General features: G+C 38.0%; 1 protein-coding gene across 1 annotated transcript in view; it reads left to right on the top strand.

Annotated features, from left to right (window-relative positions):
* Positions 1-9,562: 9,562 nt before the first annotated feature.
* The window catches only part of cntn4 (contactin 4), a 166,079-nt gene continuing 156,121 nt past the window's right edge, over positions 9,563-19,520 (top strand). Inside the window, exon 1 of the mRNA XM_046029172.1 lies at positions 9,563-9,844. The gene's annotated coding sequence lies outside the window, so the exon portion shown is untranslated. The remainder of the gene's footprint in view (positions 9,845-19,520) is intronic.

Below are 19,520 nucleotides of genomic sequence, written 5' to 3' on the forward strand. Positions count from 1 at the left end.
GCTCTTCTGCTTCATGGAGATGGCATGCCCAGAAAAGATGGGATAGGAGATGCTGTGGGGGCAAATATCTAGAGTCAGATCAAAACCTGCAGCGCTTTCAGGGCACGATAGGAGGTGTGTTTTCAGCTCACTGACCAACCAGAGCATCGGCGGGTTTCATTCAGCAATTATTGACTCCAGCATGTGGTGAGATTTCCCTGGTTAATACTGCTGTTTTGTCCACCCTGTAGATCATCTCTCTCTCTTTTTCTGCTCTTTTGCAATGTTAGAAATATTATCCATACATTCTTACTAATTACCACTGGCTCTGCATATGAATTTTTAGGGAGTAGATCTTCTGAAATCCCTCTCAGTATAATAAAGGCTCATATCAGCATAATGGAAAAACTGTGGCTCAAAGGTTGAATTAATTGCAGACCTGAGCATGTAATTCAAGTACTCCAAGTGAAGCCATGTCTTTCATGGATAGAAACCCTGAGATAGACACAAGCTGGTTGACAGGAATACACACCTAATACATATTTAAATATTAAATACATATAAAAAATATTTAAATACAGTATACTTTCATTTCCTAAAGATTTTGTAAACGTGGAAACTTTCCTGAGGCTTATTGCCACCTAGTGGTGTCTTTACTAGGATTTCAGAGCGCGCGCGCACACACACACACACACACACACACACACACACACACACACACAGGCACAGACACAAAACATGAAAATTTATATTTTCTTCCTGATTTAAAGACACTAACACAACAAACACATAAAAACATCAGTTCCCTATATATGCACATCAGCCGGCGGCGAGATCAAATGCCTTGTGATATGACACCTGCCTCTTGAAAAGTAACACTGTTGACTTGATTGGATTAAGATAACTAATTCCCAGACACAGACATACTGCCAGTAAGGTTGATCACACCAACCCCCAAACTAACACATATTCCATGAGGACACAGGTGTAGCTCAGGAGCATGCTTAACCGTTATATTAAAAAAATCTATTTTTATTAAATCAGTGAATAAAAGCCTGATCATAGGTGACACGCCTAAAAACTAGAAGGGAAGTCAGAGAGCGCAGACCTCCGCCAAGGCCAATCGTCCATTCTTCTATGATATGCAGATCTGCAAGCGCAACCACTATGTATGGATATATTTTCAAAACTGTTAGAATTACAGTAATGTCAAAATATGGCTGTGCTGTGCATTTATTATACTAAATGAAGTACCTACATGTCCTTCGCAGAGTTTGGAAAATCTGGAATTCCAGATCGGTCTGGAAAAATCACAAAACTTGTTGCTCATTTTTAACACTGTAGCCACAGTTGAACAAATAACATATGTGGCTGCTGTAACACTACGATTCCACAAAAATCAATGAAACTGTCTACAGTGGTCATAAAGTGTCTATATTTATTTTTTATTAAACTACTGGTATACAGGAAATGACTCTAGTTTATTGGCAGTTAGCTTATGAGAGTTTCATTGTTTCCTGTCACCTGCGACCTTTGATAATAGTATAACTTAACTTTATCCCATACATAACCTACTGTAGTCTGGAGATGTGAAATTACCCATATTACACACAAAAAAACACAATCACCAAATGAAAGCTCACCTTCTTGTTTTGCCTGAGTTACACAACCCTAGGCCATACATGCCCTGCAGGTGTAGCCAGTAAAATGACTTCACATCCACTCCTCAAAATGTATTATGTCCAGAGTATGAATCCTAATTACTTTTGTGGGAGATTTTTCAGTTAAAACAACTAGTGGATGGCGGATATTTGGGAAACTGTGGCCAGTCATCCCACAACTGTGTTTAACAGTTTCACTTTTTGCAACTTATCAAATCCTTTGATATAAATGCATAATCTCCCCAGTCTTTGAAAGCCTGAACTCTTAACAAGATGCGTTGTGGCGCTATGTGGTGCCTAAAACCCAGGGAGTCATAAATATATTTATTACAGACCGAGTAAATGAGGGAGGTGAAATCATTATAAATACACTTTCCTTGGGGAATAAATTATGGCACACTGAGACAACTTACCCTGCAAAGTCACACCTCTGAATAAGCGTGGAACTGCCAAATGGGCTTTGTGTGTGGGTGTGGGTGTGTGTGTGTGTGTGTGTGTATGTGCACATATTTATATTTGCGTGTGGTCTGTATATTGTCACATTCTGGGACCAGTTTTAAACTTTAAACCAGCTGAAAGTTGGACAGTGCATCTAATTAGGGATATAATGTCTAATAGCTGTCTGCACTTTTTCTAAACTGCAACTGCATTTAGCTTCAGCAAAAAAGTTTTGTGTCTTAATCGAGGTTATGATTATCGTCTAGCAAGCCTCCCGGGAATTATCCATATCAATGAAGTTTTCCAAAATCTGATCTGAAACAAACAGGCAGTGCTTGTAAAAAAGAAACATATAGTTTTGTTCACATCTGAAGTGTCTAAGCTCTATTTTGAAATACACTGGTATCCTGTGGGAGTTATGATTCAGCATTAAATGGCTATACCAAGTGCCTCAATAGTGGAAAAAACTGCTGAATGATGGTCAGAGTTTCAGTATGAACTACTGTTGAGGCAGGAATGATGCAGTATAGGAATAACCTGTCAAAGCTGCTGAGTATCATCCCTTAAAGCGTTTGACACATTTTAAGCTGAACTTCACTGAGACTCTCCTTCACCGACACTTAGATATCCTGCTGATACACTGCACTTGTTTAGCTCTGACAGCCTGTGTGATTATGTAAATGTATGTGGTTCAACATTTACACACACACACACACACACACACACACACACACACACACACACCACACATTTGCAACAGTCCATGTATACTGGGCTGGAATCAGTAATAACAACGGATTCGCGGGTGTTAGTAGAATCAGTTTATTGATTAAGGTGGAGATGCAGAGAGGTTATGGACCCGTTTGACCTCCCGATATTGATCCTTTCCTTTCCTTAATTGAACAGAGCCCTGTCTTTCTATTGAAAGGTCAGAGAAAGAGAAGAATGATGGTGAGGTGATTTTATCCACATGAAGGAGAGAAATTGTTGATTAGCCAGTGTTGTTTGAAGGAAAACTGCACTTACTGCATGTTCTTTATTCACTGTGATGGGAAAACTGAGTGGCATTGTTAAAAATGTCTTTTGAAACTCATTACAGTATCATCATATATCTATAATACCCAGATAATAAAATTTTTATAAACATACTATCTGAAATGCATGTATTATTATCGGAATGCAGTAGTTCTTTCTTCAAGGAATCTTGGCATATGCAAATTGTTCTCTTGGTCCTGTGGGTGGTCTCTGAGTTTTCTCAAAAACCCAGGCATGAGTAAGTTACTTGAATGACTCCTGCTGGGAGAAGTGCACTCCTGAATCTAAATGGATGTGAGTGCAGGGGAGATTGTTATTTTTCAAAAAAGACATTTCTATACTAGTTACTAACCTGTAAGACTTTTCCCAGGTATGCATCAGACTACAGGCCCAGCTCATTTGATACCTCATATCTGTTTGTTGTTATAAATCTGACCTAGAAAGAGAAGCGAATAAATGCTCATTTTAGAGCTACAGTTGAAAGAGTAAAAGATACCAAGTTTTCAAGGATTTAAAACAAAAGTGAGATCATGCTTGACTCAAACACACAGGTCTGTTTGAAAAACAGATGCTATTTTCTAAAAACCTATACTGACATTGAAGATTTGTGTGAAGCAAAGTGAATTATTGAAAGTGTTTTTAGTTTGAGGAAAAGTAAAAATCATGATTAAATTACTTAAAGGGTCTATATGTAGTTTTTCAATTAAATTGCTTATTAATAAATCAAATTTTTCTCCAACCTCACCTAGAAATGAAGCACACACCTGTTTTTTCTGTTGGCTTGCATCAGCCACTATTCTGCTTCTTATGTGAGACACCGGGTCGGGATGTAGCCCTGTGTGCTCTACCAAGCCTCTGTCAGACTGCAGGGACAACACCGTGCCTAACAACATGCAGTCCACTAACACCACAAAACCACCGGCTCCCAGCAAAACACAGACTCCAACATAAACTCCACGTAAGGATAAAAACAACAATAAAGGTTAATGTGCTGAAGCCCATCAGACCAAACGAGATTCAGATGATGTCTGGTGAAAACACAGTGAACATCAGAAAGGTCACGGAGAGAGTAAAGTTAGCTCGCCGGCTAATGCCAAGCAGTTGCTAACATTACCCAGTGCAAAGTTGTATCACTTCCTACATTACTTCGCCAACTAACACAACCCATAATACTATCCTGTGTACCACCGGTGTTATGTCAAAGTGTTGAATTAGCCTGCAAACGTGGAGTGATTTGTTTACTAGCCTATAGGCTAGTGATGTACGGTAGAGCAACCCTCTAACGCCATTAGCTTGGACCTGTCGCTGTTTGCTTCGTAAAGTTTGATTTAGATTTATTGATGTTTTACTACAATACTCAGGTACACAGCTTCTCTACTGTCTCGTCACTGTAACTAACGTGACCCACATAATATACAATAGGCTTCTGCAACAAAACAGCGACAACAACACAGAGGAAGAACTATCCACTAACGTTACAGTAAACTTACTTACTGCGGTCTAACTGTTATAACGTGTAGCAACGATCTCATTATAATGTTTAGTCCAGTTAACCGTTTCATTATCATCCAATACATGTAAATTAGCTGTGGTCACAGTTCTGAGCCTCCAGTGCAAGATACACAGAGAGTAATGTTAGTTACTGAAAAGCATGCAGGTGAACTAACGATGTATCACATCAGCTAAATGCAGTAAATGTAACATCATGTAACGAGCATGGATTAGTTGATAAAAATATTTCTGTAACGTTGCAGGGGGAGTTTCCCTGAGTTTCCAGCATGTTCGCTGTCACTCTTCTTTTCCAAAAGAAATGTAATGTTACTTCACATTAACTTTACAAAAATACTCATTAAAATATAAATCCAAACCAAAAATATCTAGAATAAAGCTACCTTTCTTCCCCCATTTAAGCCAGCAGACTGCATGGATCCTTCCAGGGTGTGGAATCCTACTGGTAAACTCAAAGAAAATAGTTATAAAAGCACAAAGACAATCCAAAAGTAACTAATGGCGCTCCAAAAAGATACTTTAGTATGGTCAACTAAATAAAGTATCATGTATGTGAAACAAACCAAGTGTCCTGTGAGTTATCTGTAACTGAAAAAATGTTTGCAACAAATGTATAATGTGTATGAAAAAAAGTATATAAACTAATCCTAAAATAACAGCATAAGCCTAGGAAAAGTATAAGTGCATGAGGTTACCACTTTTAAGCTGGTTGTGTGGCCATGGCTGTGGCCATCACACTGAACATGTCTGGAGAAAATAGAGCCATAGTCGGCATGCCGGTGTTTGCGCGTTTATTGTGGGATTTAAAGCAGCTGTGTTTTGGATTACGCTCGCGCATGAGTTTAAGAAAGCACGCGTACGGGCACACGCCTAGTTGCAATCTTAAAACTGCACCGCTAGTGGCCGCTGAAAACTACATATTACCCATTTAATAATATGTTGGATATGGTGATGCTGCAGTTGATAATATACATGCCTTTGGTTTGGGAGACCCAGGTTTGATTCCCACTGCAACACATCGTGTCCCTGAGGTGTGCGATTTCTTTAGCAATTGTAAGTTGCTTTGGATAATGCGTCAGATTAAGACTTAATTAATAAATTATTGCCTTGCTGTGGCTTGTTGTCATTAGCTTTACCTCCTCGTTAACCTCCCTTGTGAGGCCGATGTGCGCAGCTTTAGGGTTAGCCGGTGGACATGCATAAAGTCAGTGACTTAGGTTTCGGTATTAACATTTCTGATGGTTATGGTAAGGGTAGGGGCTTCGGGGGGCTGTCAACACCTTTATCACGAACGCTGGCTAGCTACCGCTAGCTAACTAGCACTTCTGGTCTGTACAGGATGCTAAAGGGTCTGTGTGACACTACGTTTTGTCACTTTTTCTGAAAGCGTTGGTATTGGACGCCCTGAGATGAGAACGGGCTCATTTTATCTGTTGGGTTATGCATGAACACACATTTATATATATTCCCTTTTGTTTCCCAAAGTCATTCATAGAGTCATTCCTTAGATCATAATTCCTATTGTTTACAAATCCATCAAAATCTGTGTTAGTGAGCACTTCTCCTTTGCCGAGATAATCCATCCACCTCACAGGTGTGGCATATCGAGATGCTGATCAGACAGCATGGGTACTGCACAGGTGTGCCTTAGGCTGGCCACAATAAAAGGCCGAATGTTTTGGGGTCAACTTACTGTTAAAACTCTTATTATAAGACTCCAATAACAGACACCAAATAGACTTATTTGGAATTTGGAAGAGGGAGTGTTGTGTAAAAAGTACTGTCACCAACAATCACAATGTTTTATAGTACATATGGACTGTAGGCTGCAGCTATCTGTAGAGGACTTCTTCATGTCAGTTCAAAATCATTTATAAGCAACTCTCCTAAAATTAGGAAAAATCAGTAGCCTATCAAGTTGATGAAACAATGTTTAAATAGTACACCACCGATTTAGCATTACACTCCTAACATTAGCCACAGCTTTGTCCAACATTGTTGGAGTCAAAATGGGCAATTAAAACTAAACTAACTAAATGATCAAAGATGCAGTAGAACCACACAACCAGTTCTCATTACCAACTCATCACAAATGGACACTTGGTCAACACTTTTGGAGTCGCTTTTTAATGCCCTGGGTACAATTTGTGTCATTTACAACAAGTCGGGCTTTCCCCACTGCGTTGAACTATGACACTAAAGGCTGCAACGTGTGTTGGTACCAGACGCTGAAGGACATGACAAAGCGTAAGTAGCATATTTGAAGCCCTGAGAAGGAAAACTGGCTAAACTAAAGACATCCTCCTTTTTTATTCCATGCATTCTTCTTCCTGTCAGAACCTTTCACCCAGCCTACATTTCACACTGCATCTCAACCGCCGCAGGTTCAGTCAGATTCGGGTGCGTTATGTTAGCAGCAGCTAATGTAGCTCACTTCTTTCTAACTTATCATTCTAGGGTGACCACTTGAGAACTGTTGAAATTTGGGACAGGGGAGTTGGGGGTGGGATTGGCCTCAGTACATTACATTCAGTGTCAACTAAGTCAAACCTCAATGCTAAGATTAATTATTTTTGTTCATGAAGTCAACTGTCTGTCATTAAGAAAATCTAAATAAATTTACATTTACATTTACATTTACTCATTTGGCAGACGCTTTTATCCAAAGCGACTTACATTTGAGGAACAACATAGAAGCATCAACAGAGCATCAAATACAGATCTACAACTGACAATACATACTAATAAGAGCAGCAATAAATACTAGTAAGAGCTCATAGTACATATCACATCAATGGGGTAGATACCTAGGGAAGGAAGTAAGAGTTAACAAAAAGTGCTATCAAAACAAAACAGTGCAATCGATACAAGATCATTGTAGGGGATAGAAGAAGAAGAGCACAGGAAGTGCATGTTAGAGGTTAGGAGTTAGAGGTGTTATAAGAGAAAGTGTTCTCAGAACAGATGAGTTTTCAAGAGCTTCTTGAAATTAGAGAGGGACGCCCTTGCTCTGATGCCGTGTGGTAACTCGTTCCACCATCGTGGTGTCACAGATGAGAATAGCCGGGACTGGGATCGCTTTGTGTGAAGGGATGGCAGAGCCAGGCGGCGTTCGTTGGAGGAGCGTAGCGGCCGAGAAGGAACGTAACTTTGTATTATGCAGTTTAGGTAGATGGGTGCAGACCCAGTAGTCACTCTGTATGCAAGCATTAGTGACTTGAATTTGATTCTGGAGGCCACGGGGAGTCACTGGAGGTCACTGAGTAAATGTTATGGATCATGATTTGTTACATAACATTTATTTCATTATATTAATTCAGTGCCTGCACATCTGTCTGTGTTACGCCAGATCTCCCTTTCTCTGTGGCTGCCTGCAGCTACACTTCCTCTGACCTCACGACTGCAAATTCCACTATCTTCAGAAGCTTACTCAAGTGACATCACTTGAGGTCATTTATCAGGTTTGTGCTGCACCCTCTTGAGACACAATAGCTTTATACAACCTTTTTCACATATGCAGTAGTAGGCTACCTACCCCCCCTGTGTAAAAATGGCGGTTCCCCTTTATGTTTGTTTTTGAGCTTGTAAATAGGACTTGGTAGTCCCTGTAGGTACCAAATCAGCTGTAGGTCAGCTGTTCAAAGGGTCCTTTGTGTTACAACTTTTTTAGATTGCTGTCATCATTAGAAATTAAAAATGTACTGTTGAATAATAGTTATTTGAGGATCGATACTAAAGTATCGATATTTCTGATACCAACGTTTCCTGCTCTAGGATCGATATCTAAACTCAGCCATTTGCTATTGAATACTGACTCTGGCTGACTGTAAAAGCAGTCACATCTGGCTGTATTTAGCTGTGAAGGTACTAATGACGCTGTGTGTGATGTTGTGTGTGTAAAGACAGCGTAATACTTTGGCAACACCACAAACTTCGCTAAACATCTGACATTAAGTCAAAATAATATGCTGATGTTATGAAGCGGCAGTTCTGAGCAAGATATTTTTATTATAATTAAAGAATATGACAGTAGTTTGATGTTTTGTCATTATGCAGCTATTGGTAATTGGTAATTGGAATTGGTAAGCCCACAGCCTACTCCTTATTTGCATCTTAATACAGAAACGGAAGGGGGGGGCAGTCACATTAAACTAAAAATAAAACATGTAAAAAGTATTGGTATCGGTATCAGCAATACCAGCCTGGGTATTACTTGGTATTGTATCGTAATTGTAATTAAGTGGTATCGCACAATTGAATAATATTTTTCATATCTTAAGTATATTCCTATCACATCATAGTGAACAGTTTAATCTCCAGTGATTAAAAAAACATTTTGTTATCTTGATTTGAAAGATTTAGTTGGATCATTATGAATAGGCAGATATTCAGTAACCTCCTTTGATTGACAGAACCACTTTTGCGCATGTGCAGAAAGGATCCGAGATTTGGCACTGACAGCCCGAACAGTTGGCCAAGATTAGGGTTAGCCAAAAACCCATGTTTATTATCAACATTTGGAAGATCAGCCTATGTTGAAAAAGTCTATAGGGAGTGAAAATCAAAGTGTGGTGTTTGCAACGCTAGTGAAAGGTAGTATCGCCCAACAAGCAGCCCGAAAGTTAGGCATATGGTCCATCAACATCCCAGACACCCTGGTAGCAGCAGGAGGATGAGGTGAGGAAGGAGTAGTAGTAGTAGGAAGAGGGAGTCTATTCCGCTTGTATGACCTGTGATATCGGGTTGGGAGGGGCAGACAAGACAGCGCTCTCTCTTTCCCTTCTTCCCACTGTGTCTCTTTCTCTGCCGGCCACGTGTGCGTGCGTCCCGCTCCGCTCCAGCACAGTTGGAGGAGGGAGGGACACTTGACGCATCGGAGTGAGTGAGCTCGCCGAGGCTTCACTTTCCAACATGCAACCTGCCAGACGCCACGCCGTCAGCTATTTGTGCCACTGACACTGAGAGAGAGAGAAACAGAGGCAGGGATGGAGGTACAGTAGTGGAGCCGTACAGAAGCACAGCACAGAGCAGCGCAGCCCGTGAATGTAGCACTTCACGAAAGAAAGAGCAGCATCTTTGCGCACAAGTCAGGCGGATATTTTTGGCCGCGAGCGTCGCCGCGTCTCGACAGTGATGTCTGTGTGCAAAATTTTGTTTAGTGACAAAATACGGATTAATCTGAGGCTGTGAATTCGTCAGAGACATCACTGCTGTGAGGACAGGTAAGATTGTTGTTATTATTATTAAGCCTATTATTATTATTATTATTATTTTTTCATGCATTAACTCCAGTCGCTCTCAAGTTAAATATCCACCTGCTCAGCTCAGCCGCAGCCTTGTGGCACTTCAGACACAAATAAAGCCCAGTCTGCATCCTAACTTTCCACAGATTAGGCTCTATTAAAACCCTGACGCTCTGCAGGGAAGGCAGCAGCCGGGATTGCCTTCTCTGAATGTCACCCTCTTCTGATCTCATTTGCCTGTGTCTACTTTGTTGTGGGACTATCATAGTGGAAGCAAAGTAATCTGCGAGTGCGTGTGAGCGTCTCTCCGGTCAGTGCAGATGTTTAGTAATCCTCCGGCGCTGACCCTCCCATGAATAATCCATGCGGATTTTGCTGATTATGCCGCCGCCGCTGGTGCTGACCACCTACCGTGGCCACGGAAATCCTTCCAGTCCTGATACAGCGGGATTAAACTGGAAAAACCGGGAGGAAACTTGAGTGGCAACGCTAATAGTCTACATCATATATATCTTAAACATTGCGTTTTGACAGTGGAAGGTAAACCGACTTTATTTATGCACTTTAAGGATTAAAGTAACCCCAAACTGATTTAAAATTTAATTATAATTTAGTGTGGGTTGCTAGTTTGTTGCCATATTATGCTCCTAATGAATCAGACTTCATGCCACTGTATCACTGTGTAGCAGTGTATCTGGCAGTCACTATATAAACTGTCCAGTGGTAGCTCGGGCCTGGAGTCTGATGACCAGCAAATGCCACATAAGCTTCCTTTAATATGATTAATAGATATGAGCATCTGTGCAGCTGCAGCACATCTGACATGACCAAAACTGCTTATTCAAATCATAGCCAAAAGTGATTCCTGTTGAATTTTTCTGCTCCAGAAACATAAAATGAGGCAGTCAGTGAAAAAGTGTCAGTATGATGAGAACACCTGTTAGAGCACTACTCCGACAAATGAGCATCTATCCGATGATGTACGTATCCCACATTGTTCATTCACCATTAAGTCTGTGGCTAACAGCAGAGCAGCTCTGAACTGTTGCATAGACTTCTCGTCTTATTTGACAAGAGCTGAACTTATTCTAAAGGTTAGAAGAGGAAAAAAAGAGAAAAACCTTACCTAAAAAGGGTTCAGGAAGATTATTCTACAGCTTCAGTCTGGATTTGTGAACACGAGCGTATGATAGCTCCCCAAAAGTCTGAGACAAGAGAGCAGAGACTCCCTTGAGATTTAAGCATAAATATTTAAGATTTAAAAAGAATGGCTGAATTAAAGTGTGGGGAGTGGAACTGATTTAACTTTCAAATGATCTAAAACTTTCCTTTTGAAAATGTTTAAACAAGATACTATGGACACAAACTGAAGTTTAATTAACCGCATGTTGACTTGCATCTAATGATCTGGTAGATGCGGCTCCGGCTGCCCTGACGCAACCTCACAGGAAAATAGCCCTTCAATTGTTGCCGACGTCCTGGAAGCCAACAAGCCTGTCAGAAGTGACAGAGCACAGAAGTGACATTAAAAATATCCTGGGATAGGTGCATTTAGAGGCGCGGCATAAAAATTTCATTGCGCGGTTTCCACAGGAAGTACTGAAGAAGTGTGTCATCAAGGTCATTTTTATTTAATGTCTATCCAGGAAAGCCAGCTCAAGGAATAGAAGAAAGGTAAATATGATGGGAGATTTGTGGCTGTTTTCTTTCAGAACTATTCTTTACATTGACTTGATGTGTCACAGGATATCCTATAATATGACATTACAGTCACATGGGCACTCTATATTAATCATGATAATTTCCCCGTCAGTCTTTAAACTGTACTGGGAGTTGCTTTCACCGGGACTGTTCTTACTTATGGATTGTTATCAATCCAGGTTAACAATCTATTAGTAAGGACTGTTGAAAACATGACTCCCGGTCTATAAACCTGTTTCTGCTTGTGTTAATACAAAGCAGTGTGAAACAGCTGGTCAGTCAACATAAATTATAATAAACTGAAAATAGGAAAGTGATGATCTTATATCTTATCTTGTCTTATATAATATTAAACTGAACATTTTGTAGGCTGTTGGTTAGACAAAATGAGTAATTTGAAGCTGTCACTATCAGCTCTGAGAAATTGCGATGGATCTTTTTCACTTTTTTCTGACATCATATAGACACACAATTTCAGAAAACAGATGTGAAAAAAAGATAATCGATGTAATGATAAATGTTTTGGTCTTTAAACCATCAAAAAACTATTTAGAAATGCCCATCACAATTTACATCGCCCAAGATGTAGAAGTTTGTTGGACCACCAGTGTAATATATTACATGTAATCAAACATAAGACAAGGTGAGCAGCAAATTGTCACATTTGAGAAGCTGGAACTATAACGGGTTTGGCATTTTTGCTTTAAAAGTGACGTTATCGATTTTCAAAATAGTTGCTGATTAATTTATTGTTGATCAATTAAGATATTAAAGAACTAATTATTTCAGCAATCATTTCAATTGGAATAATTCTATCTCATCTGTAACTGTGATGGGCATTTTTAACTATTTTCTGACATTTTTATAGACAAAATGATTAATTGATTCACAGATCCATCATATCCGTCGTCCTTGCACTCACTCTTAACAGACAACATAATATCAGTGAAAATAAGTGTGTTTCATTTTGCAACCACCTTGCTGATCAGATTAAAATCAGTTATCGCAGATATCCAACAAGCAGCAAATAAATAAAAGTGCCTGGTATCAGTTGTTTAGCACCGCTGCTTTTTTGCTTCACTCTGCTGGATTTTCAAAGTAAACAGCGCTGTGAGATTTTCCACAACACCATAATGGATGAGGAAGATGCTGGCCCCTCGTACTACTTCACTGGAGTACAACGTGGTTTTATGTATGCCATGCAGTACTTGTTTGAATCTGGCATAATAGAGGTGTTTGACTAGCTGAGCTGCGAGTGGTGAGGAAACCTTGCCTGTCAAGCAGGCTATTGAAAAATTACATGTTTATTCCGTTGCCAAACTGTAAGGTATCATGGTTATGATTAGGCTGTACTGGAGGAGTGTCAGCAACAACGGAAAAGATGAATTTTGTTTTCACTGTATTAAAGTGACTGGGGCTTATAGAGTCAGTATGGAAGGAAAGCAAAAAAAAAAAAAAATGTAGAGAACTCACTGCAAGGCTTGATACAATTATATGAATTTTGGTTTCTTTTTTGGGAACTACATATACTAAAAAAATACAATTACTTGGGGGGAAAAAAACTCTTCAGAAGGCAGTTCCTCTAAATTAGTTGTCTTCAGTTTGATGTTTTCAGGCAAAGCGCAGACTGGATTTTGTTGAAACAAATCTTTTATCTGCATTTGCATACAAAAAATTCCACCAACTATACTTCAGTTCTAAGACAATGAAGAATTGTTGCCTAATTTAGTCAAATGAAGGAATGAATAAGTGGAATTTACACAAAAATACGTACAGCCTTCAGCATCAATAGTGATTGCTTGAACAGTGCTGTGAATTGGGAGAACACAGCTGCCAGGGATAAGTGCACATGACTATATTATATCAGAACTCCTTAGTGTTGTCCATACCTATAGTCCCCTCTCTCTGTTCATTTTTAATGTTTAGATTGATTGATAGATTCAGAGTAAAAAAAAAATTCATCATCACTTTTTGCTGTGTGATGTGTCTTCCAGTGAAGCTGCTTTTTACACAATTTACACTTTGTATTGTAAGCCAATCAGATTTATTGATATTGAGTTATCGAAGAACATGTTACACGACATTTTGAATATTTCTTCACCAGTTTTTGACTAAGTACTCACTTGTTATCACAATGTAAACAGTAGTGTTTCAAATTTTAAGTTTTAGCATGTTATCAAACAGACCACATTCTGCATCACTACAGCAGCTTCATAGTATGGTTATTTCAATTTAGATCAATTTATACTTTTCAGGTTATGTTAGTGCACCATATATAGATTTATTTTGTATAGCTGTTTTTAAATATCACGTGCGTAGAAAAAAAGATTCTGTCTTTTAACCATAAATTCACTTAAGCCTGCTTGACTGTTTCAATGGGGATTTTCTCCCTTTTGACCTTTGAACCATTTTCCTCCCTAATTTTGAACTCACCTGATGAATCAGCTCATATGATATTGTTCACTCACAGAAAATAGGCTTTTGCGCAGGAGAAAGAAAATCTTGTTTATTTTGCTAAATTATAGACTAATGATACATGAGCATCTAGATGTTGTGACTAACATAATGAACTGAATTGTTTATAAATGTTTTACTACTAGCCTAAATGTTTAAAATTAACATAAAAAAAAACAAACATGTATTTTTTTATTGTAAACCCTGATACTGACTCATTTAATATCATTAGAACATTAGTATTTAACCTGCAAACTGTTTTTCAGTCGGTCTACAGACATTTTCATAAAAACTGCACTTTCAACCAGAGATTTTGGCCAATTTCAAATGCCAACAGCACACTATAGGATAGAGACACAGACACAATAACAACACATATTGAAGAGTATTGAAGTGTAACTTCCACTATAGTTTAGCTTTTAGGTATGAATAGTTTTGTGGCTACATTCCAAAGAATGCTATATATGTTGTACTTTTAGTTTTTATCTTGAGCACAGCAAAAAAAGCTGGTCACAATTCTTTCAAATACCATTTACAGGCCATAGGATAGGAGCAGAGACAAAAGAAAATAGCTATAGAGAACTAAAAGATTACAGATTTGAACAGAAAAGTTTGTATTGAGATTAAGATTTTTTAAGTATACATATTTTGTTATCCACAAACCATGAAGTGGGCTTATTTGGAACACCCATGCACCGCCATGCCAGACTTTTGACATATTTTGACAAATTAAACAAAAAACCCCACTAGATATATGAATTATTAACATTTCAAATGACAGATTAGACTTTGTTTTTACAAATTTTCTCACTTAAATTGGGGCAATATATATTAAAAATGTCTGTAAAGTGGATTTGGTGGGCTTAATAGGGACGTATACCGTATCTAGTCTCTTTGGTTTTGAGAATACACAATTTGTAATCCAATCATATTAAAATAATGTATCTGCTTTAGCAATTCTTTATGATGCTCTGTCACTTCTAGGCCTTTTTTTTCAAAGCACCATGGCTCTTTGGGGTAAGGCTTCACAGAATGTCTTAGCCGGCAACTTTCCCTAATTCAAACATAGTTGCACACTGCCTTTCCCTGGGAATGGCTTTAATTGAGTGCTTAATAAGAGCAACGCCACACAGCAACCAACTTCAGGGGGGATCTGAGCGCTGGGAGAGCTGCATTATTAAATGTACTTATATAAGGCCTGCAAACATCTTCTTTCCGAGCAATCTCAGAATGAGGCCAGGTCATGATTCTTCTTGATAATGCACCTCACTTGAATGTGGGTGGGTTTTTTTTTACTGAAGATCCACAAAAGAACATTTTCACATGTGCATTGTGCTCCGCTGGGTGTGACTGTTTTGTGAGAGTCATTATTCTTCCCATATTTAGTAATAGATGTCTAAGATGAGCTTTCTATTGATAACTGTCGATAAAATACAAGCTACATACTTTGAACCTGTTTCTGTCACAAGCTTTTTGGGGTTGGATCTATTTTTTTTTATTTGGGGGGAACACATGGAGCTTACAAAAACTGGATGGGCTGTCTCACACCACCAGTGACATACATGTGGGATATACAGCACAAAGGCTAGGTAAGCGAAAGGCAAGGCTTTTTATAAGGATAAGAGATGGAAATCACAGTAAATCAGCAATTATAGTCTCCATGGGTGTTATAAGGGTTTTTTGTTATTTCTGGGAAGGATTTTTTTTTTATATCAAAAGTGATATTTAAATTTTTTTTAGATTTAAGAAAAAAAAAAACTAGTTCGAATAATAACGAAATTATGGAAATCAACACTGTGTAATGAAAAATGTTATTGAGTTTCATCATGGAATGTTGGATCCAGCGATTTTAGAGCTTGGCCTATACCAGAGACTGTATGTCAGGATATCTCATCCGCAAGTGCAATACTAAATCTCTGGAATATCCCTAAATCTTACAAATTCACAGATCACCACCTACTTTTCATGAAAGTTACAAACCACAATCTTAGAAGTTATTCTCTGTTTGTTCATTTTTACAACAGCAATTTAATATTCTAGTTTAATGGTGGTACTGTAGGTAACAGCCTGTAACACAGGTGAGGTGATGATAAAACAAATCCCATGCTCACCGTTGAGCAGCTATAACATAACATATGTTAATACTATATGATATATTGTTACATTAGATGAATAAAGATGAATAATAATACTTCTCTATTATTATTGTATTACCTCCACAGGTTATTAGCTTTTCCTTTCATATTTATCTCACGACCGTCATCAGAGGATGGAGTTTGAGGTATATTAAGCTCACTGGAAAGTCACTAAACCATCCGAGGTATGTTCTATGTCCTGATATAGTGATAATACACAGGGCTTAAAATGATAAAATAAATGAACAAGTGTTCTGATTTTTGTATCTTTATTTGCTGCCTCAATGAAATATATTAAGCAGAATATCACATATAGACTTATTGCTCCTGAGACTCATTTCCTTATTTTAAGATGATGGAGTGAGTGTTTCTTCTCAGATTTCTCTCAGCAGGTGTAGGTAAAAATGTTGCATTCTTGTTATCCCCAGTTTAACACTTTCAAGCTCTGGAGAATGTTTTGAGACAACCCAAAGAACATATTTGGTTGCCAGTATACACTGTTTTTATGTATATTTTGACATTTCTATAATGGATTTTTAATTTAACTATTCAGTTATAGAATGAGGTTTTTTATTGTACATTCATGAACATTATAGTATATTAATTCCTTGCTCAAAACAGATTTTGAATATGAATTTGGTAATATGCCAATTAGTTAATGGACATGTTTCAGCTGCTCACTGGATGTTTAGATAAGGTTAAATGAGGAAATTATGATAATGTTTCTGGTCATCATTAATTGCATTCTGTTGTTTATTGAAGTCTCTTAAATACTATTTTGGGAAGAAAACTCTCTAATCAGCCTTTTTTTTTATATCTAGGAAGAACACTGTGGTCATGTGAAGTATGAACAAGATGTTAGGGGTGGGGGAAAAATTGATACAGCGTAGTATCGCGATATTTTGCAAGGCAATATTGTATCGTAACACGAACGTCAAGTATCGATCTTTTATTATATAAATTATACATGAGAAGTTTGTTTTTTGGCACTAATAAAATTGCTTTTTCAGTCCACTAGAAAAAGAATTTTCCTTTGTGGACACAATTTGAAGTTGGGAAAAAGATAAAATATTGCAATAAATTGCAATATGTTTAAAATCGGAATAATATCATATCGTGACACAAGTATCGGAATAATATCGTATCGTGGGGCCTCGTGATTCCCAGCCCTACAAGACGTAAGATCTCAGAATTCTCTCTCAACCCAACTGGTCGAGGCAGATGGCCACCCTAATCTAGGTTTTGCTCAAGGTTCATGGCTATTGAAAGGGAGTTTTTCCTTGGCACTGTCACAAAGTGCATGCTCATGGTGGGAATTGTTGGCCAATGGGATGCACATTTATATATATGTATATATATAGATATATATAAATTATTATTATATTATTATGTATTATGTATGTTTTTTTTACAACAACAACAACTTACAACTCTGTTTTAACACATTAGTTTCTAACTTATATCAAACCTGTTTGATGATGATAACTTAATTTCAACAATTCATTACCATATTGGAGCCTATTAGCCCCATCCCCGTGAGTGCTCCCTGCGATCGCTGCTGCAGAGAGGCATAAGAGCAGCATAAGCCCCGCCCACGCGACCAGATCCGCTGTGCTCTGCGAGCGCTCCCTGCAGTCACTGCTGCAGAGCTACGCTCAGCTCTGTTCTCTGATACACACACGCACGCACGCACGCACGCACACACACACACACAGATTCCTTCAGTGGTGGATTTTTCCTTGTGAAAATATAAAATCAGAAAATAACCATCAATCACCAACAATTTATTTACAGGAGGATAAAAATGAACATGAATTACAAAGCTTAAATATGAATAAAGTGCATAATAATAAAGTTTGGTATGGAAAAATGACAAATTACGACAGATATTAAATCAATATTTCCTTGAATATATTGAGCTTCTTGGGCAAGATTGAATTAGACTTTAAGTTATTCTGATATTATCTTCTTGGCGGACAGCTCAAGAGAGGACCTAGCCTTTCTCTCCTCGCTTCCTTTTTTATACCTCAAGTCTATACACGAACGGCTCAAATTTGACAGCATCACTTTTTGCCTCAATTTGGATTTTCCCAATGTGCCAGAGCTCTTTCCTGTTTTTCTGAAATATTCTGGATTTCTGCCTGGAACACTGAAACCCCTTAGGATCACATAAACCTGGGTTCACTTACTGACCTAAAACACTTCGCGGATTTGTTTGCTTCTCTGTGGTTTGCTTTCTGCAAAACAGCTGTTTCTTGCCATTTCTTAATGTGTCTCATTTGTATGGTTAGTCCCCTGTCCCTTTCCTCAAATTAGTTTTTTTTGCACAGAAATCATAAACTAATTATAATATATTTAAAGCTTATTAAATGTACACTAATGTTTAGCTGGCTTAATTCCAACACTTCCTTTATTACAGAGATGGTCTAAACCTGCTCTATAATGTCCCATGAGATAACTTATATTAGGATTTGGTGCAACATATGTAAAACAATTACACTGAAGTAGTGAAATAACTTTGGTGAGAACTGCAGCTGATGCAAAATGCAGGTATTCAAAACCTCATCTGTTTCTCAAATGAAATAATTAGGCATTCCACAAAGGCACTGTTTGTTTAGCAGACCATTTCAGATGTCTGTGGTTCACATAAATGAGATTCTGTAGTCATTGTATCAAAGTACAATTAGCTGGTTCATCCATTTAAACCAAGGACAAGAAGAAAAGCAAAATACTCCATATTTGTCTTTGCTGTGGAATAGAACACCATTCATTATAGATAAGACAAGAAATGCAGATCCATTAAACCTCAAAACTTTGTTAATTTGTGCCAGACAGTTATATAGTGGAAACTAGGCCTTTATATAAGGGAAGCCAATCAAGCTTACTCTGCTTAGCCTTTACATGGTCATTATGACGGTGCATCTGTATCATTCAAGCTGGAAACATCAAATTATTATGTAGCATCAGTTTTTTGTCATAATGAAATAATTAATAAATAATAAAGTGCAGGCCTTATGTCAAACTGTATTAATTCTAAGTGCAGCTTTAGTGATCAGCCAGTTTTTCTTTAGATGTTGTTATTGTCTCTTATTTTATGGTCTGACAAGACGTGAATAGCACCTTATCTCTAAAAAACAATAAATTGTTTAAAGAAACATTATGGATATCAGCATTAACACCATATAATAACAATTAATTGATAATTAATTAAAATAATTTAGATCAAAACACAGAAACTTATATCCCCATGAGACTATATGTATTTGCATTCATTAAATGATCTATTTACTGACACAGCTTTGGGCGCTAATATGCTAAGAGACAAATCTTTCTCATCCTTTATTATCTGGACTTCATTATTTCAA

This window comes from Micropterus dolomieu, linkage group LG18, assembly GCF_021292245.1.
Source record: "Micropterus dolomieu isolate WLL.071019.BEF.003 ecotype Adirondacks linkage group LG18, ASM2129224v1, whole genome shotgun sequence".
NCBI lineage: Eukaryota > Metazoa > Chordata > Actinopteri > Centrarchiformes > Centrarchidae > Micropterus > Micropterus dolomieu.